The sequence below is a fragment of the Ambystoma mexicanum genome, chromosome 1p (assembly GCF_040938575.1).
Source record: "Ambystoma mexicanum isolate Mex_15411 chromosome 1p, UKY_AmexF1_1, whole genome shotgun sequence".
NCBI classification, from domain to species: Eukaryota; Metazoa; Chordata; class Amphibia; order Caudata; family Ambystomatidae; genus Ambystoma; species Ambystoma mexicanum.
The window spans coordinates 1,054,694,985-1,054,716,739 of NC_090921.1; the positions used below are offsets into that span (position 1 = coordinate 1,054,694,985).

The 21,755-nt window shown below is 48.0% G+C and overlaps 1 protein-coding gene and 1 long non-coding RNA gene across 3 annotated transcripts in view; one reads left to right on the forward strand and one right to left on the reverse strand.

Moving 5' to 3' along the window:
- Nucleotides 1–21,755, reverse strand: part of LOC138447951 (C-signal-like) — a 298,198-nt gene that overhangs the window by 250,446 nt on the left and 25,997 nt on the right. The window lies entirely within an intron of this gene.
- Nucleotides 1–21,755, forward strand: part of LOC138447956 (uncharacterized) — a 175,657-nt gene that overhangs the window by 82,234 nt on the left and 71,668 nt on the right. The window contains exon 4 of the long non-coding RNA XR_011259974.1: nucleotides 18,192–18,352. This is a non-coding gene — a long non-coding RNA (uncharacterized lncRNA). The remainder of the gene's footprint in view (nucleotides 1–18,191; nucleotides 18,353–21,755) is intronic.

A 21,755-nucleotide genomic window follows, 5' to 3' on the forward strand; every position in this document is an offset into this window, starting at 1 on the left:
AGGGAGTGGGCTCTTAACGGCCGCTCACCCGTGTTCAGTTGCTGTTGATTAATGTTGGAGAGCACGGGCGGCGGCGGCGGCAGGATGAAACAGCAACGCGAACGCTAGAAGGGTAATCTGGCGGCGTGAAGGAGTCACGCCGGCTATGCCTCCAAGCCTCTTCATTCCCCGGGCTGCGGCGGTGAACACTCTTTAATCTGCCTCAGTTCTACAGGTCACAGGTCCGGGTCAGCCGCAGGAGGCTCCCGGACACTCAGTTAAGTGCTTCTGTGTTTGTTTGTTTTGCCGGGTTGCAGCAGTGATACGGAGTGTACAGACGCTTCATGCATTTCTGTCCGGACGTAACAAGGAAAACGTCCGGACCATGAGTTAAGTGAACTCTCATAAAAAGAACGTATATGGGTGCTTTTACCCTTCTAGGTCTAATGTGACAACTAGGTTTTGGGCAAGATAAACGCCATTCTGGTTGCAGGCGCATTGTTTTCTTCACGTTCTAAAAACAAGGGAAAAACAACCCGACTAATCTACATTTCCAATCAATTGGCTTTTCCACATGGAGAAAAGCGTCTGTCTATGTGCAGTGTGTTATGTTAATCCATGTTATATGTATGTCTCTATGTTCTCTGCTCACAATCTAAGTACTGTGGCTTTAAAGTCATGAGTGCTAAAACACCGGAGGTCATGTGTAATAGGTTATGTATGGTATGAAGGTTATGTTATGTTCTACGAATTGCTGAAGGTAGAGTCAGGTCAGGTTGCAGGAGTATTACATTATCGAGTCAGGAATTGTAGAGGTCTTTTGCTGTTTATGTCTTGTTCCCCTACTTCCCTTTATTTGTCCATCCCCTTTCCCTAACTCCTTCTTCCCCCCATTGGCTGCCACGTGGCTACCTGTAATTAGAACATCCAGGCGCCCGTGCCAACCACGGTGGGAGGGGTCAATCCATTCGGCTTCTGTGGCTCGGGAGAAGGGATTGAAATCCTCCTTCCTAAGTTCAGTTGTGACAGACATCCAACTCATGCGCCAAGATGCCCGAAACCTGGAGAGGAAAGTGGCCGCGCTAGAGGCAAGATCCGAGGAGGCTGAAGTTCGGGCTAGACGGGGTAACATCAGAATACTCGGAGTACCGGAAGGAAGCGAAGGCCCAAACCCAACGGCCTACATTGAGTCTCTGATACAACAAGAGATAGGCCCCGGGAAGCTAACGCAAGGATTCGCAGTCGAAAGGGCACACAGGTCCCTACAAAAGAGACCCCCACCTGGCTCTCACCCTCACCCCATAATTGCCAAAATACTCAACTTTCAAGACAGAGAAACCATCTTGAGGTACTCCAGAGAAGAAGGACCCATAGAACGTGGTAACTCCAAAATAGCCATCTACCCAGATTATACCCAGAAAGTTCAGAGGGAAAGAAACTCATTTGTGCCAGTGAAAGCAAGACTCAGACAATTAAACCTGAAATACATGTTGCTTTACCCTTCGAGATTGAAGGTCATTTTTAAAGGGCGTGCGATATTTCTAGAGAACCCAGCAGCCGCCTATATGTGGTTAGAAGATAACCTCGCAGAAGGCAACGACCACCCCCAGATGGAAGACTGAGGCAAACCTCATATCGGAATGCAAAGAATGAAACTACCTACAAACCCACACTCCCATCGCAGGCAAAAGGCAACCAAAACATAGACGGTAATCCAGTCAACAGTTGGCCACACAGATGCAGCCCTCGCTCGGCCTCCTGCCAGGCGCTAGGCTTGACCCCCACGGGCAGTCCAGGACAGGCCAGTTGCCTGACCGACCCAGCTCGTGCCCGATACCCAGATGGGCCCAGACAGCGCGAGTGCGCCTGAGCACCACAAGAAGGAAGTGGTCGCTTGGCGCACCAGTTTTAGTTATGTTAAGTGTTTTATTAGTTATACAGTCTTCACACCACTAATACCAAAGGGGCACAAGATGAATCGAAACCAAGAATTGGGTACGAGGGGACCCTGGAACCCAAGTCTGAAACCCCACATCCTGGGACCGAGACTGCCCCAAGATTCCAGTCAAGACCAACTAGATGGACCCAAAACACTAACCCAATGGCGTCACAACTTAAGGTGATGACATGGAATGTGAGGGGGATGGGCTCATACCGAAGAAGGAATCGGATTCAATCCTATCTCCGCAGAAAAAAGGTTTTGATTATGATGCTTCAAGAGACCCACCTCACGGAAGAAACCATGTCCAAACTAACTGAAAGATGGGGTGGAATTGGGAGAGGAGCACCTTATTCCAAATACGCAAGGGGAGTGTACACGTTGGTGAACCCAAATGTACCTTTTCAACTGCAGGGCTTTGAGACTGACAAAGAAGGCAGGTACATAATAATGTGGGATTCTATCGAGCATGTGGCAGTTTGTCTAGTGAACTCATACCTCCCACAACATGGAATACCCTCACACCTCAAGACACTATACACTAAAATGGCACACCACAGAGAAAGAATCTTTATTTGGGGAGGAGACTTCATCTGTGTTGGATGCGGTTCCGTGGACAGATCAGAACCGCCCCACCAACCAAATAATGCTGCAACCCATGCGATGAATGGCGCCCGTGAGCACCTAGATCTGGTGGACATCTGGCGGGAACAACACCCCAATGAGAGGAACTACTCCTACTATTCAGCCCCGCACAAGATCCACACGAGGATAGACTATCTGTTCATAGACAGGGAGCAAGTCCCAATGACAGAAACCATGGCATATCTCGGCAGATCTATCTCCGACCACTCACCACTACTCATGCAATGGAAATTCAGGGGGCCTAGACCACCAATCCCCATGTGGAGAATGCCTACCACAGCTCTCACTGACCCCGAATTCAGAGAAGACCTTGCTGAAAAACTAGAGGAATACATAGACATCAACAAAGGCTCTGTGGCAAGCTGGGGCACACTATGGGAAGCCATGAAAGTAGTGACACGAGGCGGAGCAATATCAAAAGCCGGCGGCATCCGAAGAAAACTGAAGGCTGAACTAGAGGTATGGGAAGAGGAAATAACACAACTAGAGACCAGTTCCAATGCCACACCAGAGGTTGAGGTGATGTTGAAAGAAATCTGAGAGAAGTGCCAATCAGCCTGGGACAGATTAGCCAAATTAGACTTCGCAACATACACGGCCAGGGAACATAAATAATCCGATAAACCAGGCAGACTGTTGGCTTGGCTGTGCAAGCGTGATCACCCTAGACACCTCCCAACAGAGATCTTGGACGGAAACGGGCCAATTCACAGGACACAACTAGAAATCAACACAGCGTTTGCTGAATTCTACTCCAGTTTGTACTCCCACGATAAACAAGTACCCAGAGAGGAAATCAGGCCTACCTTAGAAGAGATAGGACTCCCCAAAATATCTGACGAGCAAAAAGAGTCATTAGAGGTGGAGATCACCAAAGAAGATGTGACAATAGCAATGAGATCGCTAGCCACCTGTAAGGCTCCCGGGAGTGACGGCCTCCCGCCTGAATTCTACAAAGCATACGAAACCACCCTCACCCCTATCCTTCATGTGGTGTACCAGGAGGCTAACGAGAATGGGATCCTACCCAACACCATGAAGGAGAGGATAATAATCCCTATGCTCAAACCGAACAAACCACACAGTGATTGTGACTCCTATGGCCCCCTAGCTATGCTGAACTACGATAGTACGATTCTCACTACCATCCTGGCCAAGAGACTTGCAAGGGTGGTGGGATCCATAATACACGAGGACCAAAACAGATTTGTCCCAGGACGTAATACCACAGCCAACCTGAGAAGATTCCAACACATCATGGCCGAGACCTACACGAGAGATGAAGACCTGGCAGTGCTCTCACTCGACGCTATCAAGGCCTTTGATTCCATATTCTGGGAGTGGCTCATCGAGGTGCTGAGAGAGTTTGGTTTTGGCGAAGGCTTCGTGAGATGGGTCAAGGTGCTGTACAACTCGCCTGTAGCAAGAGTGAAGACAGGTGGAACGGTGTCTGAACCCTGGGAAATACAACGGGGCACCAGGCAAGGATGTCCACTATCGCCTATGTTATACATCTTAGGCCTGGAGCCATTAGCTATCTACTTCAGGAAACAGTTTTTTGATGCAGGCATAAAGATGGGCGATGAGCACTCCATAATATCACTATATGCAGACGATGTGCTCCTATACCTGAAAGACCCCCAGATCAACGCACAAGTCGCACTGGATGTCCTCGACAACTATGCACACTACTCTGGGATTAAGTTCAGCAGGCTAAAATCCTGTGCATTCCCCCTGGCCAGACTGAAGGGCTTGAAGGTGGCCAAACTGCCAGATGTCGGGATAAAATGGCAACCCGATACGTTCCGGTACCTGGGAGTCAACTTGAGGCACACCCCGACGCTTACTCCTGAACACAACACCGAAGCAGTAATAAAAGGTCTACGCAAATCTATGAAATTCTGGTCAAAACTACCACTTGCAATGATGGGCAGAGCAGCAATTGTCAAGATGATAGTACTCCCTCGATTCTTGTACCACTTCGTAAACATCTGCCACTATATCAGACCACCCTTCTTCAAGAAGTTGGAAGCACTAATTAGGGACTTCCTATGGGGACCATCTAGGCATGAACTGTCCTTGTCTATTCTAATGCTGCCACACAAGGAAGGAGGGATACAGCTCCCTGACCTCCAAATGTACTACGTGGCAGCACAACTCAGTCATGTGACGAGGTGGCTCTCGGACAATCCGACCCCTGAATTAGGGCTACTGCGTCAATTACCTTCCAAGTTATTCCCCAAAGAGACACTCTGGAACCCACTGAAGCAGATGCATGATGTTGTTATTGTTATTGTTATTGTTATTTTGCACTTATATAGCGCCTTATATACCATTGGTATGGTCTGAAGGCGCTGGTAGGTTGAACGCCCTTGGGAACCGAAGTTCAGATCAGTAGAGAGAGTAGGGAGAGTCAAAAGGTGCGTGTGAGCACCGGATATGTGTGCAGCTTGTGCGGTACACGTGTAATAGCTGCTTCTTATCGGTAGGTGTGGTGTTTGAGAGATTAGGAGAATGTGTTCGTTCTGGCAGGATTTATCCGGAACGGATGTGGCTGCGTTAGACCTGAGGAAAACGCCTGGCTGGGGGTGTGGGACCAGCAGTGTTTACATAGAATGATGTGGAGTAAGCGGTGGATGTTCGTATGAGAACAGTTATACCGAATGGTGTCATAGTATCTCTGTGTTCTAGTTGAGTGGTGATGTAAGGAGAGAGTAAGCGTGGGGTGTGGTGTGATGGGTTATATGCTCTTTCAGTGTGCAAACTTCTAAATGCAACTTTCCCAGAGAGGGAACTGGGCGAACTTCTAAGTACAATTTTCCATACAGAGTCTATTGGGAACACTTCTAAATTCATTTCATCAGCACTTCTAAATGCAGCTTTCACAGAAGATATTGGACTCGTATCTAAATTCAATTTTCTACGGAGAGGCTACTGGGCGCACTATAAAATCGATTTTCCAGCGAGGCTATTGGGAATACTTCTAAATTCATTACACTCAACCTTTTTCTACATTCATGTGTTCTCCATATTCATTCAGCCGCATTCTACATTCATGTGTTCTCCACATTTGTCTGTCCACCACATTTATTGGCTCTTCATATTCGTTCGCTTTGTACGCTGACCGCCCTCCACAGTCATCCGCCCTCCGCAGTCATCCGCCCTCCGCAGTCATCCGCCCTCCGCAGTCATCTGCCCTCCGCAGTCATCCGCCCTCCGTAGTCATCCGCCCTCCGTAGTCATCCGCCCTCTACAGTCATCCGCCCACCATGGTCATCCGCCTTCCACGGTCATCCGCCATCCACACTCATCTTCCAAAGGCATCCGCCCTCCACAGTCATCCGCCCTCCACAGTCATCCGCCCTCCGCAGTCATCCGCCCTCCGCAGTCGTCCGCCCTCCGCAGTCGTCCGCCCTCCGCAGTCATCCGTCATCCGCCCTCCGCAGTCATCCGCCCTCCGCCCTCCGCAGTCATCCGCCCTTCGCAGTCATCCGCCCTCCGCAGTCATCAGTCTTCCGCAGTCGTCCGCCTTCCGCAGTCGTCCGCCCTCCGCAGTCGTCCGCCCTCCGCAGTCGTCCGCCCTCCGCAGTCGTCCGCCCTCCGCAGTCGTCCGCCCTCCACATTCATCCGCCCTCCATAGTCATCCGCCCTCCATAGTCATCCGCCTTCCACGGTCAACCGCCATCCACACTCATCTTCCACAGTCGTCCGCCCTCCACAGTTATCCGCCCTCCACAGTTATCCGCCCTCCACAGTCATCCGCCCTCCACAGTCATCCGCCCTCCACAGTCATCCGCCCTCCACAGTCATCCACCCTCCTCAGTCATCCGCCTTCCACAGTCATCCGCCCTCCAGGGTCATCCGCCCTCCATGGTCATCCGCCTTCCACACTCATCTTCCACAGGCATCCGCCCTCCACACTCATCTTCCCCAGGCAACCGTTCTCCACAGTCTTCCGCCATCCATACCCATTTTCCAAAGGCATTCGCCCTCCACAGTCGTCCGCCTTCCCCAGTCATCCGCCCTCCACCGTCATCCGCCCTCCACCGTCATCCGCCCTCCACCGTCATCCGTTTTCCACCGTCATCCGCTCTCCACAGATTACCGCTTTCCAACGGAAATCCGCCCTCCACAGTCATCTTCCACAGGCATACACCCTCCACAGGCACACACCCTCCGCAGTCATCCGCCCTGCCCAGTCGTCCGCCCTACCCAGTCATCCGCTCTCTACAGTCATCCGCCCTCTACAGTCATTCGTCCTCCACAGTCATCCGCCCTCCACAGTCATCCGCCCTCCACAGTCATCCGCCCTCCACAGTCATCCGCCCTCCACAGTCATCCGCCCTCCACAGTCACCCGCACTCCGTAATCATCCGCACTCCGTAATCATCCGCCCTCCGCAATCACTCGCACTCCGCAGTCATTCGCCCTCCACAGTCATCTGCCCTCCACAGTCATCCGCCCTCTACCGTTATCCGCCTTCCACAGTCATCCGCCTTCCACAATCATCCGCCTTCCACAGTCATCCGCCCTCCGTAATCATCTGTCAGCAGCGTTCATCTTCCACGCGCATTCCACTTGTCGGTACTCAGTCGGTCTCCCACTTCCGGCCTCTCACCCTACACATTCCTCCGCTTTCGACATTCTTCCGCTCTTCCACACCCTGTCGCTCCCCCATTCAGTCGCTGATACTTTTCTCTATTCATTACGCGCATCTGCTCTTCACATTCTTCTGCTCTGTATGCTCTCTTCGCTCAACAAGCTCCTTCGCTCTGCATGCTCTTCCAATTCTCCACCTTCCTCCACTTTGTACACATAGCCGCTCTTCATACTCGGACCGCTTTCTACAGTCAATTGGTTTACATACTCATCCGTCATCCCCATCGATTTTGCTCGTATTATTTATCGGGTCTCCAGACCCAACCGTCTGCCAGACGCACCGGTCAACCGCTTTCATCCTCCACATTCATTTATACTTGTCTAGAATCATCTTTATTCATTCGCCCTTCTCAATCATCCGTTCACCACACTCATCGTCTTTCCAAGCTCGTCCATGCTCTATTTTTTTCTTTTATCCAGTGGTCAATTCGTGTTATTGACTTCACTGTTTACATCTACATTACTTGCTTTAATTTCTTTTCTGAATATTTGATACAATCCGTATTTTTTATTTATTTTTTATTTTTTTTGCTTTTGGTTTTGCTTTAGGTGCTTCGCTGGGTCGGTGTTATTTTGATGATGCTAGAACGGAACCGGTTGGTTTTAGGGAAAGAGCCAGGTTTTCAGTAGTTTGCGGAAAGCTGTTAGCTCCTCGGTTAGCCTGATGTGGGGTGGGAGAGAGTTCCACAGGGTTGGGGCTAGGGCTGAGAATGATGCTCCGCCTAACCTGACTGAGTTTGTCTTAGGAATTACTAGGAGGCCGGCTGTGCTTGATCTGAGGGTGCGAGTGGGGTGATAAGCTATTAGTTTTTCTTGAAGGTATTGCGGTCCAGTTTTATGTACTGCTCGATGGGTGAGGCATAAGGTTTTGAAAGCTACCCTACGGGCTACTGGAAGCCAGTGGAGTGTCTTGAGGGCTGGGGATACGTGGTCTCTTGGACCAAGCGCAAGTAACACTTTGGCCGCCGCGTTTTGTGCTCTTTGAAGTTTGTTCATTTGGTAGGCATGGATTCCGAGGTATAGGGGGTTGCCGTAGTCCAGCCGTGAGATGACGATTGATTGTACCGCAGAGACTCTGTTAGGAAATGATAGATATGGAAAGATGCGCCTAAGGTTTTTGAGGTGGTAGAGGCAGGACTTTGAGACATTGTTGACTTGGCGCGAGAGTGTTAGGTCAGAGTCTAGGGTGCATCCAAGATTTTTCACTGTGTTGGAGGGTATCGGTGAGTTGCCCATGGCGGTTGGCCAGGGTAGAGGGTGCGGGAGAAGATCCGGGTTGCCGCACACCATGATTTCTGTTTTGGAGGGGTTTAACAGGAGGTGGTTTTGGGTCATCCAGCGTTCAATGTTAAGGAGGCAGGATGCCAGGTCAGGTCGTGAGTTAGGATTCGTGTTCAAGAATTTTAGAATTAGTTGTGTGTCATCGGCGTAATTGTAACATAGGTTGTTGTGTGCACGAATTATCGGTGGGAGGGTGATCAGGTAGAGATTGAAGAGGAGGGCAGATAGACACGCTCCTTGTGGGACTCCTGTGTCAACTGGTCGGGCTTGGGAGGTAAAGTTGGAGAGTGTCGTTATTTGGTGCCTGTCCTTGAGGAATGAGGCTATCCATTTGAGGGCGGTTCCACGTATTCCTAGGGAGTGGAGGCGATCAAGGAGTATTGAGTGATTGATCGTGTCAAAGGCGGCTGATAGGTCGAGAAGGATTAGTGCGGCGCATCCCGCGGAGTCAGCAGTCATTTTAAGGTCGTCCCAGATAGAGATTAGGGTGGTTTCAGTTCCGTGACAAGTTCTGAAGCCTGATTGGGCGGGGTCTAGGAGTTTGTTGGCTTCAACAAAGGCGTTAAGTTGAGAGTAGGCGGTTCGATCAATGAGTTTGGCGAGGAACCTGGTGTTTGATATGGGGCGGTAGTTTTTGGGCTCAAGCGGGTCGAGCGAGGGTTTTTTAATCAGGGGTTTGACGTGCGCCAATTTGAATGCGTCTGGAAAGGTACCGGAAGAGAGGGAAGCATTTATGATAGATCTTGCGTGTTCTCCTGCACAGGTGGAGGCAAAGATTTCTTTAAGGGTAGTGGCTGGGCATGGGTCCAATGGTGATCCGGATGGTTTGCGGGCAGATAGGAGTTTGAGAAACTGTTCTGTTGTTAATGGACTGAAGGAGTCGAACGTTGGTTGCGTGGAGGTTGTAGCTGATGGGTTGGGTGGTAAGGGCTGAGGATTGTCTAGTGGCTGTAAGAGTGCTAGTTTGGAGGTTAGAGTATTTGTCCTTTCTATAGCAGTGGAGTAGAAGTGGAGGGAGAGTGAGTCACAGAGTGATTGCGATGCGGTCGGGATGGTTGTGTTACAAGCTGGGTTGGTGAATTCGGAGATAATTTTGTGGAGTTCTTTACTTGGGTTTTTGCAGTTTAGGATTCGGGAGTTGTAGTGGGCCTTTTTTGTTTTCCGGATTTCGGCTTTGTACCGATACAGGTGTCGGGCTAAGGTGGTCTTGCTCTCATGGGTTTTCTCTTTATGCCATTTGCGTTCTAGGTGTTTGTATAGTCGTTTAGTGGTCTTCAGCTCAGGAGTGAACCATCTGGGGAAAGGGCCACGGCGGATTGATGGTTTGCAGGGGGGGGTGAGGCGCATCAGAGATGCGCTAAGCCATGAATCAAGGGCCTCAGGGGTGAGATGGTTGTTGAGAGGGCAGGATGGTGGTGGAGACTGGAGGAGAACCTCGGCTAGGTCTGGGGTGATTATTAGTTTCTTCCAGCATTTGCCTATATTCGGAGGTTCGGATACGAGTAGGGGGAGGGGTTCGGGTGAGTGGATGGTGAAAGAGAGAATGTAGTGATCAGACCAGATGATAGGGGTGGGCGGCATTAGCTGAATCAGGTTGTTGGAGCTAAAGATGGCATCGAGAGTGTGTCCTTTATAGTGGGTCGGTCCGTTTATGTGGGGTTGGAGGTTAATTGCATCTAATCCGTCAACCAGGGAGTATGTCATAGGGTTGGTGGGGATGTCGAGCCATATGTTGAAGTCTCCAAGAAGGGTGAGGTTGGGATGGTTTAGTTGGAGGGTGGCGATAGAGTCGCAAAGGTTATTTGCGAAGTGTCTATCGTAGCCTGGGGGCCTGTAGATTATTAGGAAGCTATGTGAGAGCGATGGTGAGAGGGATAGTTTAACAAGGAGAGATTTGCAGGATGGAATGGAGGGTTGGTTATTGATGATTGAGGCGCGGAAGAGAGATTTGAAGACGAATGCTAGCCCTCCTCCCCTGGACGGACGGTTCAGTGGGATGAGGGAGTAGTTGGGGGGAAAGGCTTCGTTGGCGATTGGGCCGAAGTCGTCAGAGAACCAGGTTTCAGTGATGAAAACTAGGTCTGGTTTGTCAGAGGTGAGGAGGTCAAAGATGGAGTGTCTGTTTTTTGCTATTGATCGGGCGTTAAATAGGATGCAGTTCACATCGGCAGTCAGGGATGATCTTGGTGGTGGGGGGGAGGGTGCAGTGGTGGAGAGTTTGGGGGGGGAGGGTAGGTTGGGTGATGATGGATGGGAATAGTGGGCGAGCAGAGAGATTGGCAGGCTTCGGGAGGGGTTGGGAGGCTGCGTGTGATAGGATGGTCGGGTTTTGGAAGGGGGATTTGAAAGAGGGATGTTGACGGTAAGGAGTTTCAGTTGCAGCTGATGAGAAATCGAGGGAGAGGGGTTTCAGGTGGGGGGAGGCCGCGGGGGAGAGGGGGGATTGCGGGATAGATGTGGTTGGTCGAGATAGGGGGGGCGAGGAGTGCTGTGAGATTGAGGGGGACCAGGAACGTTTCCTCTTTAGTTTCCTTGCTGCGACTGGTGTGTGGGAGAGAGTGGGGGGGTCGGAGGGTGAGTGGGAGGCAGCTTCGGTTCTTGCTAGGGCTAGCCGTGCAGTTTTTAGGGAGGGGAAGGGGTGAGGTCGAGTGGGGATGGTGGCAGGGGTATAAGGGGAGGGCGGGAGTTGGGTGGTTGCAGGGTGGGGTGTGTCAGGTATGATAGAGAGGGGAGCGGGTATGGGTAATGCTGGTGGGTCGGGGGTGAGGTTCAGAGGATGAGTGGTCTTGGGGTGGGTGGCTCGCCATCGTGCCCCCCTTGCTTGGTGTTTGGAGAGGGGAAAAGCAGGGGGTGCGAGATAGGGTGGGGGGGTTTGGGTGCGGCGGGAGGGGACGGGAGACAGATCGGAGAGTGGGGGTGGTCCATGGGTGGTGTTTCTGACTGATTCTGGTGGAGTGGGTGCACTCATGATTGGTGCGAGTTTTAAGATTGGTTTAGGAGGGTTTTCTGATTGTAGTTCTAAGGTCGGTGATGACACGCTTTTAGGCACACTTCAGGGTTCAACTGCTCAAACCTGAGATCCTTCCTATAACATGGGATGTGATATCAACTCCTCCCCATTCCAATCCCGAGACCCCTCCCACACCATGAGATGTGATATCTTAGGCACACTTCAGGGTTCGACTGCTCAAGAAGGTATTAGATTTATTTGGTGCTTACTAGCTAGAGTTTTAAACAGAGATTATTTTAGTTTGTTGGGTACCTTTCTAGGTTCCTCTGTCGCCAGGGAGGATATTCGGACAGCTTCAAGATTTTGGGGAAATCTTGAAGCTTTTGATTGTCGAATTAGGCAGACAGATATGGTCCAGAACCTGCTTCATCAAGTAACTGAAACACCCCTACTCCTCTAATACCCCCATCTTGGTAGACACATGCAAGACCCAGACAGATCTCACCACAGCGAGAAGATGGGAAAGCGCTGGAATCTATACATGGGGTGACATGTTCGAAGAGGGTGTATTCAGAGAGTTTGAATCACTGCAGGACAATGAGGGGCTCTCCGGTGGCCAGTTCCTGTGGTACCACTAGCTCAAGCAAACCGCCAAGAAGTACTGGTGCAGTTGGCCAGAGGAACCTACCGCGAACCCCCTACTACAGGAGATGCATGACCTCACGGACGGCTGGAAACCAGTTTCTCGACTCTATAGTCGGTTGATGGACAAACCCAACCCCAAAAGTGCGACACTGAAGGAGAAGTGGGAAGCAGACCTTGAAATCACACTGACGGACAAGGAATGGGAAAGGGTACTAGTCTACCCCAAAGAGGTGTCAAGAAACACCAGATTCAGACATATACAGCTAAACGTCTTATATAGGATGTACATGACCCTACAGAGGGTGGCCAGCTTCAATAGACAGACTTCGCCAAAATGTCCCTGGTGTGGAAACGACAAAGCAGATCTGATCCACATGTTTTGGACTTGCACCAAGTCGATGAAATTATGGTCCAGGGTAAAACAGACCTGCATAGACGCCGGGATAACTAGAAACGAATGGACCCCAAAAGAATGCCTACTTGGCGCTCACCCCAGACTTGTAAATACAAGCACGTAGTCAAGTTCATGGACATTGCATGCATTCTCACTATAGCTATGGCATGGAAATCACCGGGGGTCCAACGCATGAACGATGGATCAGGGATCTAGAGAGATGGACTGAAGCTGAAACTAGAGCCTGGTGGGACGGAGTCAACACAGGCGGGGACAATGTGATTGACACTCTTGATTCTTGAAAGGCCCTTCTGGGGACATACAATTCACCGCTGACCATAAGCCCTCCTGAGGAAACCACCCAAACTAACGCAGCTGAACTCAAGAACCACCCAGGCAATGGGAGCCCCCCGACATAGGTACCCTCCAACACCCGAACTATTAACCCATTACATCACCAGCCCGCACTGAAATCTGTGAACAATACTACATAGTAAGAAGACTGTTGTTGGTTAACCGTTCATTGTGTTATCATTTGTTAATTGTAATACCTGTGCACATTTGAATAAATGGCAATAAAATTTGTTACAAAAAAAATAGATGGCAAGTATTAAAAGTGTCAACCCTCTCATTATTTAGCAACTAATTTAACAGCCACCATAATGAACTTTTAGTAACAAGTAAAATCTTCCTCAACAAGGATAACATGTTCCATTTCGCGATTGCCGCTAAGGACAACAGACTCAATTCATAGAGAATTATGGGGGCTGGAACCTCCTTTGGAAGGCAAAAACACTTTTGCAGAAAGCACCCTCCAATAAGGGCCAATAAGATAAATCTATTAACGGGGATATCTCTGACCCATAAGTCAGGATGGGAATGACCTTTGCTTTGTAAGATTTAATCAGCGGAAGGGAAAGGAAGCAGCCATATTTACCATCAATAATGATGGCCTGCAAAGCTAATCCGACTCCTTTTTGTTTCAACGAGGCAATAAGGTTTGCATTACTAACTCCCCACTTAGAGAAACCACTGAACAGGTTATCATACCATGTTCTTTCCACAGAGGGGTGTCTGCTACCTTTTTTGTATGGAACTTGGGGTTGGTCATCCTAAATTACCTGGGGGAACCCAGATGTGGACACCTTGCTCACTGTACTCAGAGAGGCACAGCTCCACCTCACTGATGAGGCCCAACAAGGCTGAAACACGTGTCTGGAGCTGCTGTTGGTACTCTTGTTCTAAGGAGGTTTTCCTGGCATTTCGGTGCTGCACTGCCCTTGTGGGCGGGACAAAGACTGATATGCAAATGAATATTACTCCTTTGTGAAAAGTAGAGTGAGCACAAAGCAATGGCTGCAGACTCTCAAAGTGGGTAAAAACCACTGAACAGGTTATCATGCCATGTTCTTTCCAGAGAGGAGTGCCTGCTACCTTTTTTTTTGTAACATCCAAATATGTAAAGGAGTTTAAAACTTCAAGGTTAAGTTGATTTAAAAACCATGTAAAGGTAGCATATTTTTTTATCGTCCTTGAACTGAATGATTAGAATTTTTGTTTATTTATATTGCTAATTAAATTGTTCTCACGGTCATATTTTTGCAGGGCTAAGAGCTGCCTTTGCAAGCCGATGGGAGTTTGGTCTAATAAGGGCAGGTCATCGGCGTACAAAAGCCAGTTTATTGAATTGGCACCTAGATAAGAAGGAAAGATACAGACTTTAATGAGTGCAAGAAAACCATGTGTAACCTCACATTCCGCGCTCACTATCAAATAGGATAGAAAACCAGTTGTGTAAGACACGCCGAATGGCTTGGTTTATTCCAAAAACTGTACACGCAGTGTTACATGAAAGTACATTAAGTTTTTGGAGCACACAAAATTGGCAAATGTAACAAATGTATACTTTTGTGTCACGATATCCTAGTGTGTCAAAATGATTTTACTTAACAGCCTGTTTGTGCAAGTTATGTGAGGTGAACATATTTGCTTACCTTTATGAATAAACCAAGCCATTCGGCACGTCTTACACAACTGGTTTTCTATCCTATTTGATAGTGAGCGCGGAATGTGAGGTTACACATGGTTTTCTGGTTTAGTTTCAGGTGACGGAGAAAACACCTATTTTTCCTCACTACTGCAGCACACTTCCCCATTGTTCGTGCAACTGTACTTATGAGTGGTTGCGCAAATCCAGTATAAGGTTTCTCGCCCACAAGTCTTTAATGAGTTCAATACCAATGTCTGAAATAAACAAATTATAAAGAATGGGTGTCAATACGCAGCCCTGCTTAAGCCCCCTTTGCGTATCTATTGGAGTCGATAGAAGGCCATCACTATTTTGTCTTATTTTATTCAAGGTATTGGAATAAAGTGCGCAAATCATCTCAACCAGATGAGATGGACATCCCAACAGCCGCAATTTTCTCCAAAGTTGAAAACGATTGACACTGTCGAAAACCATCCCTTAAGGGAAATATGTCATAAGATTTAAAGTTAGAAACACTACATTATCCGTAACTAAATGGGAAAACCCTCTTGTGTTCCATGACAAAACACACAGGGGATTAATATGACAACGTTAAGGTAGTTAGGTATTGATTAAAGATTCTTTGTAGAGGGCTCTGGCTAGCCATGACCAACTTTCTCGATCAGACCCAGGATGAAGGTCCCCGCCTCCTCAGTGCACTTTTCTTTTAGAGGCTACATTGGTCAAACAAGTGACAAAGATACCAGAATTCCTGTGAGGCACATTATTTGATTTTTCCAGTGAGGTCTCAGAACTTGACGGGATTTCTGCCTGGATTGACATGGGTAGAACAGTTACCGTTGTCCCTTCATTTGACACACGGAAGGACTTATTAATGACAGTAGATGACTTGATGACCCCATTCACAGAGTAGGTCGAAATATTAAGTAAATCATCTGAAACTGCATCTTGTGTTGGCGAGTGAAACACTGCTCTTCGATAACCAGCTCCACCTCTTCTTGGTGACTGGGATTTTTAAAAAGTATAGGTTTCTTGTACAATTGTTTGACATGCTTCCCTCTCTTTTGAGGTCTAGTTATATTGCACTGCGGAAGACTCATGGGAGTCAGGCGCGGTAAGGTTAAATTGTGCAAGAATGTCCTTGAGCCACAGGTGTTATTCTGCCCCACTAGCTTCTTATTTTTTTTACTTCCTCCTTAGTGGCTGCCACATTTGTTTTTCTTTGATGAAAAGATTGAGTAATTCATGTTATATTCCACGGAAGGCGTATGTGTCACAAGCGGTTGCTGCGTACTAACATGCTCAACCACACTGGCAGCTTGTATGTCCGACAACACCAATACAGTAGCATCAGGCGCACCCAAATTTTGTTGTACTGCGCCACTTAATGACCTAGGGCCTCATTACACGGAAGGCGGTGAGCCAAGGCGCTATTAGCGCAATGGCTCATGCCGGTAAAATACTGGCACCGCCTTGGCGGAAAGGGGATTTACCGCCCCATTCCAAGGTTGGAGGGGCGGTAAATCCCCCTTCCGCCATTGCCCTTCCCCATTCCCATTTCTGCCTCATAGGGCTCTATGGGAATGGGGAAGGCGCTAATTACGGCACCGCAATTTTGCGGTGCCATTATTAGCTCCGAGGTCGCTTAGCGGGTTGGATTTTAACGCCTGCAAAAAGCAGGCGTTAAATCCCCCAACCCGCAAAGGGACCTCGTAGTAAGGCGGTAGGGATTTACCGGTAAATCCATAACGCCATCCGTGTAATGAGGCCCCTAGAAGCTGCTTGTCCTTCTGATTGCATAATTTGCATGGACATCTTAGGGCCATGATGAATCGAAGAGCCTTATCTGCCCTGGCAGGTTGTGAGCAAGCGGTCATATACCCTTCAAGAAAAGCCAGCTTCATATTTGTTACTGTAATCATTGACCTTTGGTCATTTAGATTAGCAATGATGTTTTCATAGAGGTGTACCAATGAATTTAGTACAAAGTTTAAAGCTGAAATGGTCGTCGTGCCAAAAGGCGGAATGCACTTCAAATCAGGGAGGCCTGGAGAAAATAGTAAGGGGGGGTCAGGGGGTGAATTGCCACTTGAACGCTCTTTCTCTGCTGAATTGTAAAGTAAACTAGGGGATTTATCCAAAGAGCGTTTCTGACCCTCAATTCCAACAGAGCCTTTCACAGGAGACACAGAGATGGGCAACTCGGACACCCCTGGCGAAAGATTTAAAAGAGCAACGTATGGAATTTCATTCGCTTCTCGCTGTATCAGAGAAGGATGCTGGTTCATGTTTATTATAACAGAAGATTCCACAACAGGTTTCCTGCCGAAAAAAGCAGTGATCTTAGCATAGGAGGGGCCCGTCAGAGTCACTAGATGAGCGTGGCTGTCCACCCCTCCCCTTTAGTGATAATTTGGGCTTAGAAGCACATGCTGCACAGGGCATCATAGAAGTACACGGAGCTGCCAGAGGGCACTCAGGGTTCACCGCAATTGAAGTTAGGCCAGGAGGGCCAGTTAAAGGGCCGGCTGCTTTGCTACGTAAATCATACGTTATTAGCATAGTAATAAGTGAGAACAGTTTTACTGATAAGCCTTGTCACGTAGAATGGCACGCGGCCAGCAGTTATGTGCAGTTGACTCCAGCGACTACACTTGTCCACGATCTTTCACGGGCACTTCGCACAGCAGTGGGTTTTTAGTGTTGGCTATTAGGTGGTGCTGAAAGTGCTACCTATAAAGCTGAAACTATTGGCATTAAAATAAGAGCTTTAACATAAAAGCTTAAAATAGGGGTTTTGATTGCAGGTTTGTAATGCTTTTGAATGCAGATGACATGTGAGGATGAATTTTTGTAGTTTGGCTATGTGTCCCACCCATTTAACGCCCATTGCTAAGTGAAATCTATAGGATTTTCCTCCCCTTCCCACCCATTTTTCCTCCAACCGCACCTCTTTTTGCACGCTTTGGTTGAATTGGTACTGTGTGGTGAATTTATCAGCCATTTGTACTTCCAAAATGGTGGCCGCCTTCTGTTAATGTTATTGAAAGGTTATTTAACTTGATTGATGCTTTAAAATATAATCACTGCAGAGTTCAATTTATGTTACACATTTTACAGTATTTTTTATTAAAAATAAATAGGGCGCTGTAATAGTTTGGTTTTGGTTTAAAATTCTCTGAAAACGTACATCTAGTGACCTGTGGGGGATTGGACAAGTGTTTTTCATGTAAGGAGCACCTGATTGGCTGTGCAGTTAGTGATGTAATTGGATGTGCAGTGTGTGTTTGTTTTCCTTTTTGAAGAGAGCTGAAAGTTGTGTTTTGTTTGCATTTCTTAATTTGTGTCAGCGAATTCATGCCGCCGGTGACATTGAATTTGTTTTACTAACGTTAGAATTATGTGCCGGTGGCGGATTAATGTTGGTAACCTGCCGCAGGCACCTATTTGCAAGGTTAGTCAAACACATGTAATGTCGGCGGCAGCTTGGCTTTCCTGATGCTGCCGACAACGACTTTGACTTTGTTTTAATAACATTGCAAATATGTGCCGGCAGTGGAATAATGTTGTTAACCGACCGCCGGCACATGTTTGCAATGTTAGTGAAACAAAATGAATGTCGGCTGCGGCTTGGCTGCCAATGCCTGTATAAATAGCACTTCCATATTCAATGTAGGAGAGCTGATTACACATCCATATCTCTTCCAAGTGCTTTGAGGAGATGAACTCTGCAGTGTGTTGTGTGTACTTAATGAAGAAGACACCCACAAGTGGCAGCCCCAATTTTCAAGCAGGAGCAGGAAAGAAATGTGTTGGATTAAAATCAGCGTGTAATCTCAGGAACCTCCAGTCCCCAAGGAAGAACATAAGGTGAGTAGGAATTCAATACAAAGGATCTCTTTGACTAGGTAATATCTCCTTGGATTCTGCATGATTAGTGAATTTATTTTCTATTTTAAGGTCATGCTCATACTAGTCTCACATTGCCATGTACCAGGGTAACTCTGATCACGGAGCCCGGCTTGTAAATGTTGGCATCCCATTTCTTCATCCAGCATCTGACACTGAAAGCTAGGAGGGCAACCAAGTCCCAAAACTTTTCCACAACATGATATACTGTTAATTGCAACATGATGCAAGGACCACAGCACAACAAGAGGCATTGGGTGCAATTCATGCTCCAAAATATGCGCCATTCGCAATTCTTCAGAAATGTTTTTCACAAATATGTTTTTACAGTGAAAAGAGAGATGCACTGTGGTGTAAATGCTGTCCATAAAGTTAGAGAATTACTGTTGTTTTGACAACTTTTATGCAGTAACCAAATGTTATATGTGCAAATTGTAGAATTCATCAGCTCTTAAAACCATATGGAAGACATATTCCGGTGGCATCATAAAAAGAAATGTTTGGTTGGTTCAATAACATGAATCAAAACTTTACCTTCTTGGAGTTTTATTAGTTTCAGTTTGAAGGTTTTAGGAAAGATTTCCCTTAGTTGCAAATTTCCCTATGCACCCCCCCCCCAAACTTTTTGCTTTTGTTTGGCTTACCTAACCTCACTTTTTCCAGTGGAGCATACCCTTCAGCTTCACTCCTCTGGGCTTTTGCTCATTTATTATGGGGAAACTGACACGTCCTTCTGGCTGTCAGTACTGGGAAACTATCTTTCCCTCAGTCTTTGACTATGTTGTCATTTCTTGGTAACTTTTTATCTATGTACCAAGTACCTTACAGTCCCGTTCATAGGGGTCCTTTTGTCTTATGGCCCTAGCCAACCTATAAGGATTTTTGGGTGTTTGTACAAGTGTGCCTAGGACGAACTGGTGGCAGCAGTTTACTTTTATTTTTACTTCTTTTTGATGGACCATATCGCGTTTACCGCGTTTGGCCCAAGACTGTGGCCAGAGCCGAAAATGGCCATGCCACAAAGTCTTTTGTTTTGTCCTTTGGTCATTTTGTCCCTTTGTCTTCTTCCAGGTCGAGAGACCCGGGTATTCCCTATTTGGGCATGCAGCCTCCTGTGAAAAACGCCTCTTTCGCGGGCTCCTGCATGTCACTTGTGCTAGTGCCCAGGAAGAGGGTTGGGACTGTCTGGTCCCAATCCACACTACTGGTGCCAGTATGGCTGGTATGCCTGAATGACTGGAACCACTGTGGGCCACGATTGGCCCATGCCTGGCATGCATGCAGGAGAGCAGATCATCTATTGGCTATCCCAGATTTGAGCGCAAAGTGAATCTTGGATAAGAGAAAGGGGTCTGCATCCATTCCAGGTCGATCAACTGAAGTAAGTTCACACCGAACTACAGAAGGAGCCAAGTATCCTGAAATGAAGAGCAGACCCATGGAACCGCAGGAAGATTGGGCACTCATTGTCCTAGCTCCTCTGGGATGCGACTTATGAGAGTGCATTTGCGGTCTCTGTGTTGCCCCGCTGTGGTGACGGTTGCTGTAAGTTCCTGCAGACCTGCCCCCTTGTGTCCTGTGTCCTAAGACATGCTGCATTGGAACTGTCTTTCTTTCTTGTTCGAGAGCAGAGAAAAGGCTACTGTCCCATTACGGACGATTGTCCCATCCCGCAGCCGCTCAGAGCCGGAGCGACGTGTAACTGCAGGGGTTAAACATGCGACCTGGACTAGACTGACAAAGTTTAACCCAGACTGTGTCGAAGGTCGGTGAGTACTTGCATCACTTACCGGTGGGCCACCTGGCACATCCACTTGTTTTTACGCACGAGAATCCCTGAAAAGATACTCACCTTAGCTGGGCTAGCCTGCACTCTCCAGCTATTCCCGAACTCTGAAAGTCACTCTAACTGCAAGGGCAGACCCTCCTCGAATATTAGGGCTTTATTCTTAATCACCTCAACCCCCTTGCTGAACTGCTCCAGCTCCTTGAAGAGGACCCGCTTTCGCTCTTACGCACAACCGTGCGTTGTTAATGCACTGCTGTACTTTTGAGCACAAGGCTCCCCACTTCGTAGGGCTGGACTGCATAAGCTAGGGATCAAATGTGAAGAACTGCCTAATGTGCAAATTATGTTTTACTTATCTCTTATGTTGCAGGTTCTGTTATCCCCCGTTATCCGCATTAGGCTAAACGCATTTTGCTTATATGTTGCATAGTGAATAGCATGTGTGGTAACTGTTTTATTATTACTGTGGTTTATTTGTGTTTAGGTATAAAGGCCTATCATAAATGTATTTTTGACATACACTTGTCTAAGAGTATTCTGTGGAGTTTCACTGTTTTGCTCATTGTGGGCTTCTGATCACTCTCACCCCTCCTGAGACTTAGGGCCTCATTACACGGATGGCGGTAAGGATTTACCGGTACCAGTATTTTACCGGTACCGGTAAATCCTTACCGCCTTACTACGAGGTCCCTTTGCGGGTTGGCGGTGCCGGTATTTTACCGGCATGAACCATGGCGCTAATAGCGCCATGGTTCTCCGCCATCGGTGTAATGAGGCCCTTAGTCTTGACTGCCTGCCAAGCTATCGTAGATTGGTGTGGTTTGTTCAGAAGGTTCCCCTGTTCCACTAAACTAGGTCGGCCTCCTAAACTTCTGCCCACCAGGTCAGAGTTTAGAAATCCATCTTAACAGAAGGGTAGCACCAGACTTATGCTCATGGATAATATGGATTGGGGTCATATTTTCATGAATCATATTTCTTTCAGGGTAGGTTATGGCCTGTGCAATGCACCGATCATTAGTGCCTTCCTCTCTGTTTACAGGATGTCACCTCTCCTACAACCCTCATGCAACATGACGTGGTTACTCTATATCTTTTTTTTCGTTTGGGCTATTGCATTAGAGTACCAATGGCGAGGAATGGCATATGCAAAGGAACATAAAGCTTGTAGTTTTGTGGGGGTTATTTACCCACTCATTGACTACCCATAACCATATTAATCCCTATAGCCGTTTCCCACCCAGTTCCTGACACTCCCCGTACAATATACCCCCTCAAGGGAACTCTTTGAGCTCGCTTTTATAAAGCATTACCTTCAAACTTTCCACTCAAAGTGCCACCAGTGTTTTTTCAAAGCAACCGTCTTAGAATTAATGGGGGTCATTACGACCCAGGCGTTAACCATGGCGCTATTAGCGCCATGGTTGACGCCGGTATTTTTACGATTGCGCCATGGTGGATGGCGGAATTACCGCCCCATTCCAAGGTTGGCGGGGCGGTAATTCCCCATTCACCATTGGCCCTTCCCCATTCTCATTTTTTCCCCAATAGGGCTCAATGGAAATGGGGAAGGCG